The sequence below is a fragment of the Rana temporaria genome, chromosome 12, assembly GCF_905171775.1.
Source record: "Rana temporaria chromosome 12, aRanTem1.1, whole genome shotgun sequence".
Classification (NCBI taxonomy): domain Eukaryota; kingdom Metazoa; phylum Chordata; class Amphibia; order Anura; family Ranidae; genus Rana; species Rana temporaria.
The window spans coordinates 13,967,303-13,988,062 of record NC_053500.1 but is presented as its reverse complement, the minus strand read 5'-3'; the positions used below and the strand labels follow the sequence as shown (position 1 = coordinate 13,988,062).

At 48.4% G+C, this 20,760-nt stretch overlaps 1 protein-coding gene across 1 annotated transcript in view; it reads left to right on the top strand.

Moving 5' to 3' along the window:
* The first annotated feature begins 12,589 nt into the window (after positions 1 to 12,589).
* The window catches only part of HELZ2 (helicase with zinc finger 2), a 64,355-nt gene continuing 56,184 nt past the window's right edge, over positions 12,590 to 20,760 (top strand). The window contains exon 1 of the mRNA XM_040331548.1: positions 12,590 to 12,777. The gene's annotated coding sequence lies outside the window, so the exon portion shown is untranslated. The remainder of the gene's footprint in view (positions 12,778 to 20,760) is intronic.

The window sequence follows — 20,760 nt, the reverse complement described above, 5'->3', positions numbered from 1 at the left end:
AAAGTGGGCAGAGGCTGATGCCGCGTACACACGACCGTTTTTCATGATGAGAAAAATGCTATTTTTTAAATTGGTTGTGAAAAACGGTCGTGTGTAGGCTCCAGAGCATTTTTTGAGACAAGAAAAATGGCCATTAAAAATTTAGAACCTGCTCTATTTTTTCTCGTTATTTTTCACGTTGTCGTTTTTCTCGTCGTGAAAATCGGTCGTGTGTAGGCTTTAACCACAATTTTTTTTTTTTTAAAAAGTCATAATTCTATCCCCTATTTTGTAGGCACTATAACGTTTGTGCAAACCATTCAATACACGCTTATTGCAATTTTTTGTTTTGCCAAAAATATGTAGAAGAATACGTATCGGTTAAGGACCTGACCCCTTTTTGCGATTCGGCACTGCGTCGCTTTAACTGTTGATTGCGTGGTCATGCGACGTGGCTCCCAAACAAAATTGGCATCCTTTTTTCCCCACAAATAGAGCTTTCTTTTGGTGGTATCTGATCACCTCTGCGGTTTTTATTTTTTGCGCTATAAACAAAAATAGAGCGACAATTTAAAATGGGTTTTACGGTGAGTACAAAAATCCTATTTTCTCTTCCGTTCATAGACGGACACAGCCTTCTTTGACATTAGGGTTATGCTTCTTCCTACCAGGAGATTTCTCCTGGTAGGAAGAAGCATAACCCTAAGGTCAAAGAAGGCTGTGTCCGTCTATGAACGAAAGAGAAAAATATGTTTTTAAATTGTCGCTCTATTTTTGTTTATAGCGCAAAAAATAAAAACCGCAGAGGTGATCAGATACCACCAAAAGAAAGCTCTATTTGTGGGAAAAAAATGACGCCAATTTTGTTTGGGAGCCACGTCGCATGACCGCGCAATCAACAGTTAAAGCGACGCAGTGCCGAATCGCAAAAAGGGGTCAGGTCCTTAACCTGCATAATGGTCCGGGTCTTAACCGGTTAAGTGGAATTAGAGGAAAAATAAAAATGGCAAACAGGCAGGCTCTTTAATGCAGAAGAGACATGGAATGCAATAAAATACACTAAGCTGCCTATTCGCAATAGCCTGAGGAATATACATGCAAGCGCAGCTCAGTGTACATTCCAGCACTCTGCCTGTGTGCTGGGGTGAGTGCATCCCTGCGCAGGCAGGAGCTGCATCGATCTTTGAAGAGCGATTCTAGGTAGATCACTTTTCACAGGGCGGCACAAGCACAGTTGACAGGTATTTAGGAGGCGATACGATTGCCTCCTAAATTTTTTTTTTTTAGAGCTCAGTCGATTTCTTGAAAAGGGAATAAAGGTTCAGCAACCGTGAGCCTAGAGCATGGGTCTTCACACTACGGCCCTCTAGATGTTCAGGAACTACAATGGCCATCATGCCTAGTCATGTCTGTGAATGTCAGTGTGTTACGATGCCTCATGGGATGTGTAGTTCTGCAACAGCTGGAGGGCCGTGGTTTGAGGATCCCTGGCCTAGGGCTTGGCCTGTGGTTGTGATACATTCATTTGGATGGGTTATGTTTGCTGGATGTACTGCCCAATGAATGCAACGGGGGAGGAGGAGGGATAATTTTCGCCGCAGCTTATGTACAACCCTGTCTAGATGCCTTTGCAGTTAGGGGAAGGGCCGTCTTTAAGGCAGGGCAAAAGGGGAAGCTGCCCTGGGCTCTGTCATTGTTGTGGGGCCCAAAGCAGCTGCCTCATACTTGCCAACTATCCCAGTTTAAATTCCCTTGTCCCTTGAAGTTTTAGGCCTTTGCTGTGTCCTGATATCTCAGTGTGAAATGCTGCCCAGCTCTGCCCTATTGTTGTGTACAGATGACTCACCTGCAGACCCTGTGTTTACATGTAAATAACTGTTATTCATATGTAAATGACGGGATCATTCATATGTAAATAGTGGCAGAATTCATATGTAAATAGCTGAGGTTGGCGGCATTCATATGTAAATACATATGACATTCATATGTAAATAAAGGTGGCATTCATATGTAAATAAAGGTGGCATTCATATGCGGTGAAGAGATGATGTGCTGTAACCTCTAGCAACCAATCAGTGAGCAGTAATGTGTGCTGTAACCTCTAGCAACCAGTCAGTAAGTGGTAATGACATGCTGTAACCTCTGGCAACCAATCGCAATCATCACTGCCTGATCTGATACAGTAAACTGATTTCAAGTCTAGCTGATATTTATTGTATGTCTCAGAGCAGGTGGAGAGCAAAATTGCATGGGGGGGGGGAGGACCCCAAGATTTTTTTTTGCCCAGGGTCCAATCAACATTAAAGATGGCCCTGGTTACGGAGGGGGGGGGGGGGGTTTAATATGAAGCTTGATCTTCTATTTCTTACCACTCCCCCTACTGCAAGTGTAAGCTAAGCCTAAAAGGAAGGTGAGTCAGTACTAGCAAATACATAGGATACTTACTAGATGCGAGCAGATTGGATTGCAGGGGATCCTGGGCGCTTATTACGATGATGTTCTCAGTTGCTGAATGATGTTTACCTTATACCTAAAAATGAAAAAAACAATATAGATATTAAGGCTGCATTCACACCTCCGCGACAAGATTCGCCGCGTACGCGGCGTATTTTGCCGCGAGTGTGTAACTTTTATTTTTTTTTTTCAACAAAGCCTTCCCATTGCTTTGTATGGCCGAACGCCAATGCCGCCTGAAAAAAAGGGTCCGGGACTTTTTTTCAGGCGGCAGGCGTACGGCGTCTGAGATGTGGATCATCTCATAGACAGCAATGGGAATTCTCCCCTCCAGCGGCACGAGCGTCCGGCGTCGGGCGTTTTGTCGCGGAGGTGTGAATGGGGCCTTAATGTGGCTTACCAGTCCTTGGATGTGGTGTTTTATTTTTCTTTATTCTTATTCTTTATTTATTTTTTATTGATCTGTCACTTACATGCTTCCTCTTCTAGGGTGTTACAATGCAGCTTTAGCCCTAGGTTGCTTGTTTCTGGTTTGGCCTATAGAACGACTCCCCCTTCATCCTCCATAACATAGGGGAAGGTGGTCAGTAGTTCACAGAGGTGAATTGGGCAGGGCTGATAATGCTTGAGAATGAAAAACGAGGAACAAGCTCGCAGGATTTCTAGCAGAATCTGTTTTTTTTTTTTTGGACTTGCAAAAAAAATCTACAGCATATACTCGAGTATAAGCCGACCCGAATATAAGCCGAGGCACCTTTCGGCCGCTAGCAGGGTGTGTTTTACCCCCCACTAGCGGCCGAGAAAGGGTTAAAACCGTCCGCAATGCACTGCTGAAGTATAGCCACGCTGTCCCATCGATTTCAATGGGCAGGAGCGGTAAACACACCGCTCCAAAGATGCTGCTAGCAGGACTTTTATTTACTGTCCTGCTAGCGCAACACACCAGTGTGAACGCCCCTCGGGCTTTCACACTGGAGTGAATGTGACAGCTGTTTTAGGGCAGATTGCAGGCGCTATTTTTAACGCTAGAGCGCCTGCAATACGCTAAATACGATAAAACTCTAGCAACCAGTCAGTAAGTGGTAATGATATGCTGTAACCTCTGGCAACCAATCACATTCATCACTGCCTGATCTGATACAGTAAACTGATTTCAAGTCTAGCTTATATTTATTGTATGTCTCAGAGCAGGTGGAGAGCAAAATTGCATGGGGGGGGGGGGGGAACCCCCCAAGATTTTTTTTTTGCCCAGGGTCCAATCAACATTAAAGATGGCCTTGGTTACGGGGGTGGGGGGGTTAAGATGATGCTTGGGGCCCCTTACAGGTGTACTGCCTGTACCCCCCTGATGGCGGCCCTGACTGCAAGTGTAAGCTAAGCCTAAAAGGAAGGTGAGTCAGTACTAGCAAATACATAGGAGTGTGTTGTAAGACCCGCTCACCTTATACTTACTAGATGTGAGCGGATTGGATTGCAGGGGATCCTGGGCGCTTATTACGATGATGTTCTCAGTTGCTGAATGATGTTTACCTTATACCTAAAAATAAAAAAAACAATATATGTCACGATCGCGCCCGCCAGCGGCAACTAACTAACCGCGACGGGCGTTATGTGACGGGGCTATATGAAGAACTAAAGGAATAAGGGGGGAATTTCTACTGTTTATGCAAGACTGGCTGTGATACTTTCACAGCCCGCATTACCTTTGGCCACCACTAGAGGGAGACTCCACTCCAATCCAGCTGACTGACCACACACAGGCAGATACAAATCTTACATACAATCTGGTGCACGCTAAGGGTCTAGCAATTACTACACACTTCTAGGATTCCTCCAGCTATCCTGCAAGCTTGAACCCCGGTGTTAATCACTCTTCCCACTGTCCCCACACCCACACACCAGACACACAATAATGGATAGCCTGCCACCACCCAACAGTTTGTCCGCAGACTGGTCTGCTGAGCCACCACACACACAGATCTCTGTCTGGCAGATCTGTTAGCTTACAATCGGCATTTAACATAGACTGAGCACTTAGGCATTAAAATACAATAACCTCTCCAGAGATATGAGTCCTTAGCTTAGTACACAGAAGTCACTTATTAATTTTATCATTTAACCACTTCCCGCCCGGCCTATAGCCGATTTACGTCCGGGAAGTGGTTCTGAAATCCTGACAGGACGTCCATGGACGTCCTGCAGGATTTCATGCCGCGCGCGCCCGTGGGGGCGCGCAGCACGGCGATCGGTGATGCGGGGTGTCAGTCCGACACCCTGCATCTCCGATCTCGGTAAAGAGCCTTCGGCGGAGACTCTTTACCACGTGATCAGCCGTGTCCAATCACGGCTGATCACGATGTAAACAGGAAGAGCCGTTGATGGCTCTTCCTCACTCGCGTCTGACAGACGCGAGTAGAGGAGAGCCGATCGGCGGCTCTCCTGACAGGGGGGGTTCGCGCTGATTGTTTATCAGTGCAGCCCCCCCTCGGATCGCCACACTGGACCACCAGGGAAGCCCACCCTGGACCACCAGGGTGGGCCAAACAAAAAAAAAAAAGAGGAGAACTGGGGCTACATGTGTGGCAAGTTTGGGGTCCAGGGGACCTACGGCCGGCCAGTAATGGGTCCCCAAATCCGGGAGATCAGATGCAAAACCGTGACTTGAGTATAAGTCGAGGGGGGCTGAGAAAAACTCGGCTTATACTCCGGTACCGGGTCCCCCAGTTACCCCGAGAAATAACCGTTTCCTCTGATGTTAACCCCTTCCCTGCCAGTGTTTATTAGAACAGTGACAGTGTATATTCTTAGCACTGATCACTGTATTGGTGCCGCTGGTCCCCAAAAAAATGGTGTCACTTAGTGTTCGATTTGTCCGCCGCAATGTCGCAGTCCGGCTAAAAAAATCGCTGATTGCCGCCATTACTAGTAAAAATTATAAAAAAATAGTATGTCCATAAATCTATCCCATAGTTTGTAGATGCTATAAATTTTGTGCAAACCAATCAATATACGCTTTTTTTTTCGTCCTGGGAGTACTTAGCAACGTCCTGGGAGCACTTGGCAACGTCCCGGGAGTACCTAGCAATGTCCCGGGAGTACCTAGCAATGTCCCGGGAGTACCTAGCAACGTCCTGGAAGCACTTGGAAACGTCCGGGGAGTACCTAGCAACGTCCTGGGAGTACCTAGCAACGTCCTGGGAGCACTTGGCAACGTCCCGGGAGTACCTAGCAACGTCCCAGGAGTACCTAGCAACGTCCTGGGAGTACCTAGCAACGTCCCAGGAGTACTTAGCAATGTCCTGGGAGTACTTGGCAACATCCCGGGAGTACCTAGCAACGTCCCGGGGGTACCTAGCAACGTCCCGGGTGTACCTAGCAACGTCCCAGGACTACCTAGAAATGTTTCGGGAGTACCTAGCAACGTCCTGGGAGTACCTAGCAATGTCCCGGGAGTACCTAGCAACGTTCCAGGAGTACCTAGCAACGTCCCGGGAGTACCTGGCAACGTCCCGGGAATACCTAGCAACGTTCCGGGAGTACTTGCCAATGTCCTGAGAGTACCTAGCAATGTCCTGGGAGTACCTATCAACATCCCGGGAGTACCTACCAACGTCCTGGCAGTATTCCAGTCAGGTTTCATAAGGACAAAGGGATTCTCCAACAAGGTAGAAAATTATTCAGATATGACCAATCTCTACAATGTATAGCACTAAGACCCCTTTCACACTATAGGCGTTTTTCAGGCGCTAAAGGGCTAGAGGTGCTAAAGGCGTAAAAAGCGCCTGAAAAATGCCTTGAGTGCTTTCACACTGGAGCTCTGCGCTGGCAGGACGTTAGAAAAAGTCCTGCGACCACCATCTTTGGAGCGGTTTAGAAGCAGTGTATCGGATTTTCGTGGCGCATTTCGGCCGCTAGCAGGGTGGTTTTGCCCCCCGCTAGCGGCCGAGAAAGGGTTAAAACCGTCCGCAATGCACTGTTGAAGTATAGCCGCGCTGTCCCATTGATTTCAATGGGCAGGAGCGGTAAACACACCGCTCCAAAGATGCGGCTAGCAGGACTTTTCTTTACCGTCCTGCTAGCGTACCGCTTCAGTGTGAACGCCCCTCGGGCTTTCACACAGTGGAGTGAATGTGACAGCTGTTTTAGGGCAGATTGCAGGCGCTATTTTTAACGATATAGCGCCTGCAATACGCTCCAGTGTGAAAGGGGTCTTAACCCTTTCTTCATCCGCTAGCGGGGGTTAAAATCGCTCCTGCTAGTGGCCGAAAAGCGCAAGTAAAAACGATGCTAAAGCGCTGCTAAAACTAGCGGCGCTTTACCTCTAAAGCGGTGCGGTGCCAGTGTGAAAGGGCTCTAAGGGCCAGATCCACAGCCCGGCAGCGCAACGTAACTTTTTAGATTTAAGTTACACTGCCGCAAATTTCCTAAGTTAGGTACCGATCCACAAAACACTTACCTGGAAATTTGCGGCGGTGTAACTCAAATCCGTCCGGCGCAAGGCGGGCCAATTCAAATGGGGCGAGTCCCATTTAAATTAGGCGCGCTCCCGCGCCGGACGTACTGCGCATGCTCCCGACGCTTTTTTCCCGACGTGCATTGCGCGATGTGACGTCATTTTTTGAACGGCGCGTAGCGTATTTCCGTATTCCCGTACGGCTTACGCAAACGACGTAAAATTTTAAAATTCGACGCGGGAAGGACGGCCATACTTTACACAGCAGAACGCCTGCTGTGTAAAAGTAGGGCTGCCTCACAAAAGTGTAACTAAGCGATGGGAAACTAACGTAGCGGCGACGTAGCGAACGCGAAAAAGCTTTGAGGATCGACGTAACTCCTAATTTGCATACCCGACGCTGGATTACGACGCGAACTCCCCCCAGCGGCGGCCGCGGTACTGCATCCTAAGATCTGGCAGTGTAAAACAATTACACCTGCCGGATCTTAGGAATATCTATGCGCATAGATAGAAACAGGGATACGACGGCGTATCAGTAGATACGCCGGCGTATCCCTTTTGTGGATCTGGCCCTAAATACCCAGAAATAGGCAAAATTGGTTAAAACTCACCGAGGTATGGAGCAGCAACCATCCGTGTCCCAGAAGCAGCTCTAACTGACGCTCTCAACTGCCTAATCTTGAATGTGTGTGTGTGTGTGAGGCCAGGCCACTGATTGGTTTCAACTGTCACCAGGGTAACCAAAGCCAGCATCCATCTTGGTAGGACTTATCCCCAGAGTACCAAGTGTAAGCATCCATGTAAATAAAGCTGGACTGGGTTGGGGTGGAACAATATACATCTTCGGTGACTATAAAAGGCTAAATAGTCGCATCCCTTTATACAGATGCTGATTCTGTCAACTTATGAATCATTTTGTCTTTGATAAGGCTTCATTCGCACTCGTGCTTCTTTGGATATCAAAGTCACATGACAAGTCGCCGACCATTCTTTTCAATGGCAACCGTTCAAAACGATGCAACTTAGAGTTGCAACAACTTTGAAAAGGTGCCTTGTACTACTTTGATGCAACTTTTAACTGCTTGCCGATCAGCGCACGACTACATACGTTGACGGCATCGCACGGACAGGCAGAAGGACGTATATATATATATATGTCCCCTTTAACCCCTTCCCGACCACCGCATGTACATTTACGTCGGCAGAATGGCACGTACAGGCACATTGGCGTACATGTACGTCCCTGCCTTTCCGCGGGTCGGGGGGTCCAATCGGGACCCCCCCCGCGCGACATGCGGCGCTCGGGTTCCCGCGGGGAGCGATCCGGGACGACGGCGCGGCTATTCGTTTATAGCCGCTCCCTCGCGATCGCTCCCCGGAGCTGAAGAACGGCTTCCCCGTGCTTCACTGTGGCGGCGTATCGATCGAGTGATCCCTTATATAAGGGAGACTCGATCGATGACGTCAGTCCTACAGCCACACCCCCCTACAGTTGTAAACACACACTAGGTGAACATTAAATCCTACAGCGCCCCCTGTGGTTAACTCCCAAACTGCAACTGTCATTTTCACAATAAAGAATGCAATTTAAATGCATTTTTTGCTGTGAAAATGACAATGGTCCCAAAAATGTGTCAAAATTGTCCGAAGTGTCCGCCATAATGTCGCAGTCACGAAAAAAATCGCTGATCGCCGCCATTAGTAGTAAAAAAAATAAATAATAATAAAAATGCAATAAACTATCTCCTATTTTGTAAACGCTATGAATTTTGCGCAAACCAACCGATAAACGATTATTGCGATTTTTTTTACCAAAAATAGGTAGAAGAATACGTATCGGCCTAAACTGAGGAAAAAAAATTTTTTATATATGTTTTTGGGGGATATTTATTATAGCAAAAAGTAAAAAATATTGCATTTTTTTCAAAATTGTCACTCTATTTTTGTTTATAGCGCAAAAAATAAAAACCGCAGAGGCGATCAAATACCACCAAAAGAAAGCTCTATTTGTGGGTAAAAAAAGGACGCCAATTTTGTTTGGGAGCCACGTCGCACGACCGCGCAATTGTCTGTTAAAACGACGCAGTGCCGAATTGTAAAAACACCTTGGGTCTTTAGGCAGCATATTGGTCCGGTCCTTAAGTGGTTAAGATCGCGGCATTATGGACGCGCGCGCCGTCGTGAGCTCGACCGCGGGTCCTGCGGACTCAATCACCGCGGGGATACCCACAATCGTCTCACGGTGAGGAAGAACAGGGAGATGGTGATATAAACAAGCATCTCCCCGCTCTGTCTAGTGACAATGACAGTGATCAGTGGTCTTGTCACACACAGCCCATCCCCCCTACAGTAAGAATTACTCACTAGGGCATGCATAACCCCTACAGCGGTTAACCCAGGGCTTGACAAATTTGCTTGGAATCTAGGAGTCATCTAAAAAAGTTAGGAGCCAGGAACCCGGCCCTTCCCGCCGAGCTCGCGCGCAGAAGCGAACGCATACGTGAGTAGCGCCCGCATATAAAAGCAGTGTTCAGACCACACACGTGAGGTGTCGCCGTGATTGGTAGAGCGGGAGCAATAATTCTGGCCCTAGACCTCCTCTGTAACTCAAAACATGCAACCTGTAGAGTTTTTTAAACATTGCCTATGTAGATTTTAAAGGGTAAAAGTTTGTCGCCATTCCACAAGCAGACGCAATTTTGAAGCATGACATGTTGGGTATCAATTTACTCGACGTAACATTATCTTTCACAATATAAAAAAAAATTGGGCTAACCTTACTGGTGTCTTATTTTTTAAATAGAAAAAGTGTATTTTTTCCCAAAAAAGTGCGCTTGTAAGACCACTGTGCAAATGGCGACCTGGTGCCCGGTATTTGTCGAACCCTGGGTTAACCCTTCACTGCCAGTGTAATTTTTCACTGTATTGTCCTGGAATGAAGGTACCCGGGACAGACCTGCAAAATGCGGGACTGTCCCAGGCAATCCGGGACACGTGGTAACTCTAAGACAGTATGGCCAAGGCTGCTGATAAAGCAGTACGGCCAGCCCTCCTATACTGAGCCTGGACCACATCAGTTCAAGAGGGGGGCCCCAGGCACCTGCTGTCTTATTACAGACACTTATCCTCTTCTGCCTCCACCTGCAGCACTGCCAGGTTCTCCACCTCTCCCTCCCTCTGGCTGCACTGCAAGGATATTGGTTGTATTGACTCTCTATTTGATCATTTCTTTTTTTTCCATATCTTATATTTTTATTTTATCAAAAAGAGAAACGTACAAAAAGCAGAATACCTATTCCATAAAATTCACCGTCCAACTATTACAGATATACAAATATAACACCTCTATCTGTGCCTATTTTTCTTTATTCTATCCATTCGGGCAGCATAATCGACACTTAATCTGTGCTTTCTATATCCCTCACTCCTTCTTTCTTTGCCCTATTATCCCTTAAACCAACCCCCCCTCCAACCCCCCCTATCCCTTGAGATGTAGGTCTTACGAACTTAAAGTTCACCCGAATTTTTTTTTCTAACATTAGATTGAGGCTAATTAAGGGGAGCAGAAACGGGTATTTTTTTAAAAATCAATGCCGTACTTAACGTGCCGTACTTGTAAGAATCTATTGCCGCCAGAGTGTACACACAGTCCTTTCAAAAAAAACGCGGTTCTTTTGAAAGGCAAGAACGCGGTGACGTCATCGCATACGACGAGCATGCGCTCGTCACATTCGATGCCATCGCCGCCATCTTGCTTCACCCTACCTTTGCCGTGGAAGCTACCGCGCATGTGTAAAAGTCATTTTGAGCATGCGCGGGTTTCCACAGCGACAGGTAAGTATATACACACTCTCAGGCCGCGTACACACGACCAGTTTCCTCGGCAGAATCCATCAAGAAACTTGGTGGGAGAGCTTTATTGCCCGAGGAAACCGGTCGTGTGTACGTTTTTCATCGAGGAAACTGTCGAGGAACTCGACAAGCAAAAAAGAGATCAAGTTCTCTATTTCCTCGATGGGAGTCTGAATTTGCTGGTTTTCGACGAGAAACTCGAGCGTGTGTATGCTAAGAAACCCGCGCTTGCTCAGAATAAAGTATGAGACGGGAGTAAAAGTAGCATTTGTAATGGAGATAACACATTTTTCAAGCTGTAACAGACTGAAAAGTGCAAATCGTCTCTTAACAAACTTTTACTAACACGCAAACACATGAAATTAGCAAAACCAGCCCCAAGAGTTGTGCCAGTCGAATCGAACTTCCCCTGCCGTTGTATGTGTTGTACGTTACCGCGTTTGAGAATGAGGAGATTTTGGCTTGACTGTGTGTACGCAAAGCAAGCTTGTCGAGTTCCTCCACAAGCCTAACAAGGAACTCGTCAAGGAAAACGATGTGTCTTTTCCGACGAGTTCCTCGGTCGTGTGTACGAGGCCTGAGGTTTCTTGTCAGGAAACAGGCCGACAAGAATCTCAACGAGAAAATAGAGAGCAGGATCTCTATTTTTCTCGTCGAGATTCTGGCCAGATTTCCAGACGAGAAACCTGAAAATCTCTTAGGCCCCATACACACGACCGAGTTTCTCGGCAGAATTCAGCCAGAAACTCGGTCGGAGCTGGATTCTGGCGAGAAACTCGGTCGTGTGTACACTTTTCAGCGAGGAACCCGTCGAGGAACTCGTCGGGCCAAAAAGAGAACATGTTCTCTATTTCCTCGTTGTTCAATGAGGAAAGTCGGCCCGCCGAGCTCCTCGGCGGCTTCCACACTGAACTCGCCGAGGAACTCGATGTGTTTGGCACGTCGAGTTCCTCGGACGTGTGTACGAGGCCTCACACGCTCGGTTTACTCGGCAGTTTTCTTGCTGGTTCTTGCCGAGAAAACCGAGCGTGTGTATGAGGCTTTAAAAGTAGGGCGTTAACATAAGCGATCCATTGCTTCCCCATGGGAACCACAGATGCCAACCAATATCGCGCAATAAGCTTTCTAGCTAAATACATCAGTCTCGTTATCATATAATACATTCCTTTCCGAAACTTTTCCGCATCAGTGGCCCCAAGCAGGTACACCAGAGGGTCCAAGGGAACAGGTACCTGGCAGGGGCGGACTGACAACTCATGGGGCCCCCGGGCAATAGAAGACTATGGGGCCCCTGGGCTTACAGATGGCCACCACGCCAGGAGGCAGTGCAGAGGCGGGGCAGCTAAAATCTCGGGATTTTCACATCAGAAGCAAAAAAAACATAGATTTTTACATACTATCCCTGGTTTTACTGAGCCTGGCAACCCTGATGGGGCCCCCTAGTGACATGGGGCCCTCGGGCAGTGCCCGAGTGACTCAATGGTCAGTCCGCCCCTGGTACCTGGGCCACTCTGGTGATACACTGAGAGACTTCCTCCCAGTACCGATGAAGCTTTGGGCATCTCCAAATTAGATGTATTAAGTCCCCCCCCAATGTACTTTGCACTTTGGGCACAAGGTGACAATTATTGATCGTTTATAATTTGTTATTTTTTTTCCCAGGAGGCGGTGCAATCGGTGGGTTTAGTTTGGCTACGTAAGGGGTTAATCGGCGGCAACCGTTGTTGTACTCCTGAGGCCTTATACTTCCCTTAGCACCACCATAATAAACCCTCCCCATCCAGCCTTCGCCCTATCCTCTCTCTGCTCTCTCCTGAGCATCACTCGCCTGCCTGACAACTTGCAATGAATGAGGTGGGGCTATGGTGACGTCAGCTCTGTAAACAGCCCTTAAAGCTACTGAGTGAAACGAAACTGTAAGAGACAGAAACTCACATGATGAGCAAAGCAGACAGAAAGCAAACACACATAGAAGAGGCAGAGAGTTATTTTGGATGCTGTCGTCCCCAGGCAACGTGGGCCTCCTGTCTTCTTTGGTAAGAATTCATTGTGATCCTTTAAATATGTGATACAAGCTTTTGTTGCTTTCTGCAGGAACAATACAAGCGATCCCTGCGTCCCTTTACACCGGGGACAGCCCCAGAGTTTGGCAGCTGGTCACCAGAAACTTCCCCTTTTTTGTTTTATATACAGCCGTCTTAAAAGAACAATACATATGAATTACAAACTTGTATTAACCACTTAAAGCGGATGTGCCACTAAAAAAATATATTAAAAGCCAGCAGCTACAAATACTGCAGCTGCTGACTTTTAATATAAGGACACTTACCTGTCCTGGAGTCCAGCGGTGATCGCAGCAGATGACGAGCCGATCGCTCGTCACCCTGCTGCTCCCCCCTCCATCCACGGTGAGGGAACCAGGAAGTGAAGCGCTCCGGCTTCACTGCCCGGTTCCCTACGGCGCATGCGCGAGTCGCGCTGCGCCCGCCGATTGGCTCCCGCTGTGTGCTGGGAGCCGAGTGTTCCCAGCATACAACGGGGGACGGACGGGATGCCAGGAAAAAAACTGTTCTTTGCCCGTATCGTGTGGCCGGAAGTGGGTGCAAATACCTGTCTGTAGACAGGTATCTGCACCCCCCTCCCCCCTGAAAGGTGTCAAATGTGACACCGGAGGGGGGAGGGTGCCGATCAGCACGACTTCACTTTAGGGTGGAGATCCGCTTTAAGGACAGAAGGTGTTTTTCAGATTCAGCGTTTACAAGACTAAAACTGTTTTTTTTTGCTAGAAAATTACTTAAAACCCCCAAACATTATATATATTTTTTTTCTAACACCCTAGAAAATAAAATGACGGTCATTGCAATACTTTTTGTCACACCGTAGTTGCGCAGCGGTCCTACAAGCGCACTTTTTTTTGGAAAAAATTCACTTTTTTTAATTAAAAAATAAGACAACAATAAATTTGGCCCAATTTTTTGATATATTGTGAAAGATAATGTTACGCCGAGTAAAATGATACCCAACATGTCACGCTTAAAAATTGCGCCCGCTCGTGGCATGGCGTCAAACTTTTACCCTTAAAAATCTCGATAGGCAACGTTTAAAAAATTCTATAGGTTGCATTTTTTTTGAGCTACAGGGTAGGTCTAGGGCTAGAATTATTGCTCTCGCTCTAACGATCGCGGCGATACCTCACTTGTGTGGTTTGAACACCGTTTTCATATGCGGGCGCTACTCACGTATGCGTTCGCTTCTGCGCGCGAGCTCGTCGGGACGGGGCGCTTTAAAAAAAAAAATGTTTTTGTTTTCTTATTTATTTTTATTTATTTTATCATTTTTTACACTGAAATAAAAAATAAATAAAAAATGTATCACTTTTATTCCTATTACAAGGAATGTAAACATCCCTTGTAATAGAAAAAAGCATGACAGGTCCTCTTAAAGCGGATGTGCCACTAAAACAATATATTAAAAGCTAGCAGCTACAAATACTGCAGCTGCTGACTTTTAATATAAGGACACTTACCTGTCCTGGAGTCCAGCGGTGATCGCAGCAGAGGATGAGCCGATCGCTCGTCACCCTGCTGCTCCCCCCTCCATCCACGGTGAGGGAACCAGGAAGTGAAGCGCTGCGGCTTCACTGCCCGGTTCCCTACGGCGCATGCGCGAGTCGCGCTGCGCCCGCCGATTGGCTCACACGCTGTGTGCTGGGAGCCGAGTGTTCCCAGCACACAACGGGCGACAGACGGGATGTGACGGAATGCCCGTCTTTCGCCCGTAGCGTGTGGCCGGAAGTGGGTGCAAATACCTGTCTTTAGACAGGTGTCTGCACCCCCCTCCCCCCTGAAAGGTGTCAAATGTGACACCGGAGGGGGGGAGGGTTCCGATCAGCGGGACTCCACTTTAGGGTGGAGGACCGCTTTAAATATGAGATCTGGGGTCAAAAAGACCTCACATCTCATATTTAGACTTAAATGCAAAAAAAAAAAATGGAAATGTTGTCATTTAAAAAAATGACAACAAAAAAATTTCTCTTTAAGACGCTGGGCGGGACTGACGTTTTGACGTCACTTCCTCCCAGCAATGCTATGAGGACAGGTGGGGGCCATCTTGCCCTCACTCGCATCCTCACACAACAGGCAGCAGCATAAGGAATCTTAAAGCCTAACTCCTGGCAAACGCCCAAATACACTTTAAAAAACATACACTCACCGGCCACTTTATTAGGTACACCTTGCTAGTATTGGGTTGGATCCAGTGGGGTAGATTCAGGTACTGCTGCGCACTTCTTACGGAGGCGCAGCGTACCGTTTTTACCCTGCGCCTACGCAAATTATCTGCGCTACGCTTCATTCATGAAGCAGTAGCTACGTAATTTGCGCTGGCGCTCCTTAAAACTGCCCGGCGTAAGGGTGCGTAATTTAAATGATCCCGTAGGGGGCGTGGATCATTTAAATTAGGCAGGTTCCCGCGCCGAACGTGCATTGCGGCAAATGACGTCGCAAGGACGTCATTTGCTTCAAAGTGAACGTAAATGGCGTCCAGCGCCATTCACGATTTACTTACGCAAACGACGTTAAATTTTAAATTTGCGACGTGGGAACGACGGGTATACGTAGCATTGTTTGCCCCTGCTAATAGCAGGAGCAGCCTTATGCGGAACCCGACGAACGGAAACGACGAAAACTGCGTACGTAGGGTTGTGAATCGGCGTTAGTATGCAATTTGCATACTTTACGCTGACCACTACGGGAACGCCACCTAGCGGCCAGCGTAAGAATGCAGCCTACGATACGATGGCATAAGAGCCTTATGCCAGTCATATCTTAGGCTGCAGTCGGCGTATCGAGCCCTCTGAATCAGGAGCACTCGATACGCCGGCGCAACTAAGCAATTGCGCTGCGTAACTATGGTTAAGCAGACGCAATTGCTTTCTGAATCTACCCCAGTGTTGCCAACCTACCAGATAAAAATTTACTGGCACGACACCCAAAATTTACTGGCGCAGCCGCGTTTTTACTGCCATTTCACAAAAGTTACTATTAGGTAGATTCAGGTACACTGGCATAAAGTTAGGGCGGCGTAGCGTAGCCTGTTTAGGCTACGCCGCCGTAAATTAGCTAGGCTAGTAATGATTCTCAATATACTTACCTGCTAATTTACGGCGACGTAGCCTAAAACGAGCGGGCGTAAGGGCGCCTAATTCAAATGGGTTGGGGGGGGGGGGGCGTGTTTCAAGGATAATGAGGCTTGACCTCACGTTTTTGACTTTTTGTGTCACTGCGCATGTGCCGGGCGACTACATTTCCCAGTGTGCATTGCGGCTAAGTACGCCGTACGGGCCTATTGATTTCGACGTGGACGTAAACGACGTAAATCCCGATTCGCGGACGACTTACGCAAACGACGTAAAAATTTCGAATTTTGCGGCGGGAACGGCGGCCATACTTGACATTACTATTCCACTAGAGCCTTGCTCTAACTTTACGCGGCCTATCTCTTACGTAAACGGCGTAAAAGTACTGCGTCGGCCTGGCGTACGTTCGTGAATCGGCGTATCCCCTCATTTACATAATCTACGCCGACCGCAATGGAAGCGCCACCTAGCGGCCATCAGAAAAATTGCAATCTAAGATAGGACGGCGCAAGCCGTCGTATCTTAGATATGTTTAAGCGTATCTCTGTTTGAGCATACGCTTAAACATACGGCGGCGTAGATTCTGAGTTAGGCCGGCTTATCTACTGATAAGCCGGCCTAACTCTACCTGAATCTACCTATAAGTTACTCTTTTTAGGTGCACATTTCAGTATTTAGGCTACAAACAAGTACGCTAGGAAAATAGCAATGCGATTTAAGGTGGATATTAAAGCGGATGTAAACCCATCTATTTGATAGTTTAAAAAAACAGTTAACATGCCCGGCATGCCGTTAATGCTAGATGTCACATTTGCTTGTGCTCTCAACCAAACTGTCAAACCATCCAATGGCTGGTTTCATAACTGATCACATATGCAGCATCGTGGCAGTTGCAGATTAAACAGAGGCCAAGATGGCAGCTTCCTTGGCTGAAAACAATAGGAGGGTTTTATTTCCACTTTAAGGTAAAAAAACATATTTTTGTTGTTTTCGAAATTATTTAGTCACATCATCCCCTGCCTCCATCCCCCTCTGTCACCAACACCACCTGCCTTCACCCCCCTCTGCGGTGCCACAATCTCCCCTTGCCTCCAATCACCCCCTGCCTCCAATTCCCCCCTGCCTCCAATCTCCCCCTGCCTCCATCGTCCCCTGCCTCCATCCCCCTCTGCGGTGCCACCAACAACCCGTCTCCATCCCCACCCTCTGCAATGCCACCATCCCCCTCTGCAGTGCCTCCAATCACCCCCTGCCTCCAATCTACCCCTGCCTTCAATCTCCCCCAGGCCCCCTGCCGACAATCACCCCCTGCCTCCAATTCCCCCCTGCCTCCAATCTCCCCCAGGCCCCCTGCCTCTAATCACCCCCTGCCTCCATCGTCCCCTGCCTCCATCCCCCTCTGCGGTGCCACCAACAACCCGTCTTCATCCCCACCCTCTGCAATGCCACCATCCCCCTCTGCGGTGCCTCCAATCACCCCCTGCCTCCAATCTCCCCCTGCCTTCAATCTCCCCCAGGCCCCCTGCCTCCAATCACCCCCTGCCTCCAATTCCCCCCTGCCTCCAATCTCCCCCAGGCCCCCTGCCTCCAATCACCCCCTGCCTCCATCGTCCCCTGCCTCCATCCCCCTCTGCGGTGCCACCAACAACCCGTCTCCATCCCCACCCTCTGCAATGCCACCATCCCCCTCTGCGGTGCCTCCAATCACCCCATGCCTCCAATCTCCCCCTGCCTCCAATCTCCCCCTGCCTCTATCCCCCTCTGCGGTGCCACTGCAGCCACCATCACCCCCTGCCTCCAATCTCCATGCGCAGTTCCAAGCCGAACAGATCTTGGCTATTTTTACTGGCACATTCCCGCAACCACGGACATTTACGAACGGGGGAAAAAAGTGCCCGTTTTTATGGACTGTCCGTAAAAATACGGACGGTTGGCAACACTGGTTGGATCCTCTTTTGCCTTCAGAACTGCCTTCATTCTTGGTGGCATGGATTCAACAACGTGTTGGAAACGTTCCTCAGGGATTTTGCTCCATAGTGACATGATAACATCGCACAGTTGCTGCAGATTTGTCGGCTGCACATCCATGATGAGAATTTCCCGTTTCACCCATGGCCTGTTTTTCAGCTGGAACTTGAGTTCCACCACCTCTGGCTTAGGCCCTCCGCTCCCATCTCACCACTGTCACTTGTAAACACAGGAGTTCAGCTTATGGGGCAGATCCACAGAGCGAGTACGCCGGTGTGTCTACTGATACGCCGGCGTACTTTCAAATTTCCCGCGTCGTATCCTTGTTTTGAATCCTCAAAACAAGATACGACGGCTTCTGGGTTAGATCCGACAGGTGTACGTCTTCGTACGCCTTCGGATCTAAGATGCAATTCTTTCTTCGTCTGCTGGGTGGCGTTCACGTCGTTTTCCGCGTCGGGTATGCAAATTAGCTATTTCCAACGATCCACGAACGTACGAGCGGCCGTCGCATTTTTTAACGTCGTCTGTAGTCGGCTTTTTCCGGCGTATAGTTGAAGCTGGTATTTCGACGCGTATAGTTAGACTTGCCGTGTTAAGTATGGCCGTCGTTCCCGCGTTTAATTTGAATTTTTTATTTTATTTTGCGTAAGTCGTCCGTGAATCGGGATGGACGTAATTCACGTCTATGTTAAAAAAAAATGACGTCCTTGCGACGTCATTTAGCGCAAAGCACGGCGGGAAATTTAGGGACGGCGCATGCACAGTTCATTCAGCGCGGGGACGCGCTTTCGTTTAAATGAAACACGCCCCCCTAATCGCCGATTTGAATTCCGCGCCGTTACGCCGCTTGAGATACACTACGCCGCCGTAACTTACAGCGCGAAATCCTCCTGGATTCGAAATAAAGCCAGGTAAGGTACGGCGGCGTAGCGTATCTCATATACGATGCGCCGGGGCAGATCTTTGTGGATCTGCCCCTCTGTGTTTACAAGTGACCGCATGTCTCCCAATGGCTCCCACAGATCTGATCTCCTGAGTGGCTCCCACTGAGTGCAGGGTGGGGACAAGGGAGACACAGGTGCCTGGGGTGTAGTGAATACAGCAACAAAACTAAGACAGGTGGAAGATGGTGGAGCTTTTAAAGGGGTTGTAAAGGAAAAAGAAAATTCACCTTAACGTGAAAAAACTTCAGAGTATACCGCCCCCCCCCCCGCCCAGGTTATACTTACCTGACCCCTCGAAAGTCCCATGCTCGGCCCCTACATCCTCTTCGCCGCTCAGCCTGGCCCATTGATTGGCTAGAGCAGATGGATTGAAAGCAGCGCAAGCCATTGGCTGGCCCTGCTGTCAATCACATCCAATGACGCGGCGGTGCCGAGTGATACAGTGAGCGCATATGGCCACTCGCTGTATCACGGGAGCGTGCCTGCAAGGACTCCACGCTATGCGAGGGAGCTTGCATAGTGTGGAGGAATACTGTGTAAGGAATACACAGGAAAAAATGCACGTTGACGGGGAGGGGAGTGTAGAGGTGGGCGGGGAGTCTACTGACATCACGACTCCACCCACCGAGCTCCAGAAAACAGATCCACCCACAGAATCTGCAGTTTTTCGGGTCTCATAACAGACAGAGGGGAGACATTTGACAGGTAAGGATACATGGAGGAGGCATCTATATCCTTATAGATCAGCACTATGGCAGTAGTTTGAAAGGATGAGAGGGGTTTACATCCACTTTAAGGCTTAATTTCCATGGACGTTTTTACAGCCACTTTTTTTAGCATTTTTTACAGCTTAAAAATGCCTGTCCATGTTTATTTTTTTTATTTTTTTTTAGCTGGGGCTCAAAAATGTCGCGGTAGCGTTTTTGGGCGTTTTTGGGCGTTTTTGAGCGTTTTTAAGCGTTTTATAACGTCTGGCATTTTTACAGCTCTAACGCTGGAACTTCAGAACGCACTGGTCCTGGGTTTTTTTTGCAGCTTAAAAACGGCTCAGCCATCGACAGCTCAAAAACGTCATGGTGGGCATGAGGCCATAGACTAACATGGAGAGCCGTTTTTAAGCTGCAAAAAACGCTCAGAAAAGTGGCTGTAAAAACGTCCAAAAACGTCCATGGAAATGAAGCCTAAAAGTCCTAATGGTCCATGCTAGGTAGGGTGACCACGTGTCCCGGATTGCCCGGGACAGTCCCGCATTCTGCAGGTCTGTCCCGGGCACCTTCACACTGGGACAATACAGTGTCCCGGAATGTAACTGACACAGGTCTTAGCATGAACCCCTCAGAGCTTAAGATGTGACACCCCCCCAAAAAGTGAAGAACTACAGGTCCCAGCATAGATCTGTGAAATCTATGGGATCACACCCTTCGATCTCATGGGTGAATTTGAGGGGTCACATCTTTAGATATCAGGGGTTCATGCTGGGATTGGTAGTCCTTTACTTTGGGGGTGTGTGACCTCCCCGAAGTTAAGAACTACAGGTCCCAGCATGAACCCCTGATATCTAAAGATGTGACCCCCCCAAATTCACCCATGAGATCTAAGGGTGTGATCCCATAGATTCCAAAGATGCGAGACCCCCCACCCCCCAAACAGTGAAGAACTACAGGTCCCAGAATAAACCTGTGAAATCTATGGGATCACACCCTTAGATCTCAGGAGTTCATGCTGGGACTTGTAGTCCCTTACTTTTGGGGGGATGTGACCCCCAAACGTGAAGGACTACAGGTCCCACCATGAACCCCTCAGAGCTGAATATGTGTGCCCCCCCCCCCCCCACCAGTGAAGCCCCAGGATGAACCAGTGAAATCTATGGGGTCCCAAAAAAAAGGTATATGAAAGTGGGGGGGGGGGGGGGGTGTACCTGAATGGCAGTTTGGAAATGTGGTGTAGGGGACTTGTGGTTTTAGTGT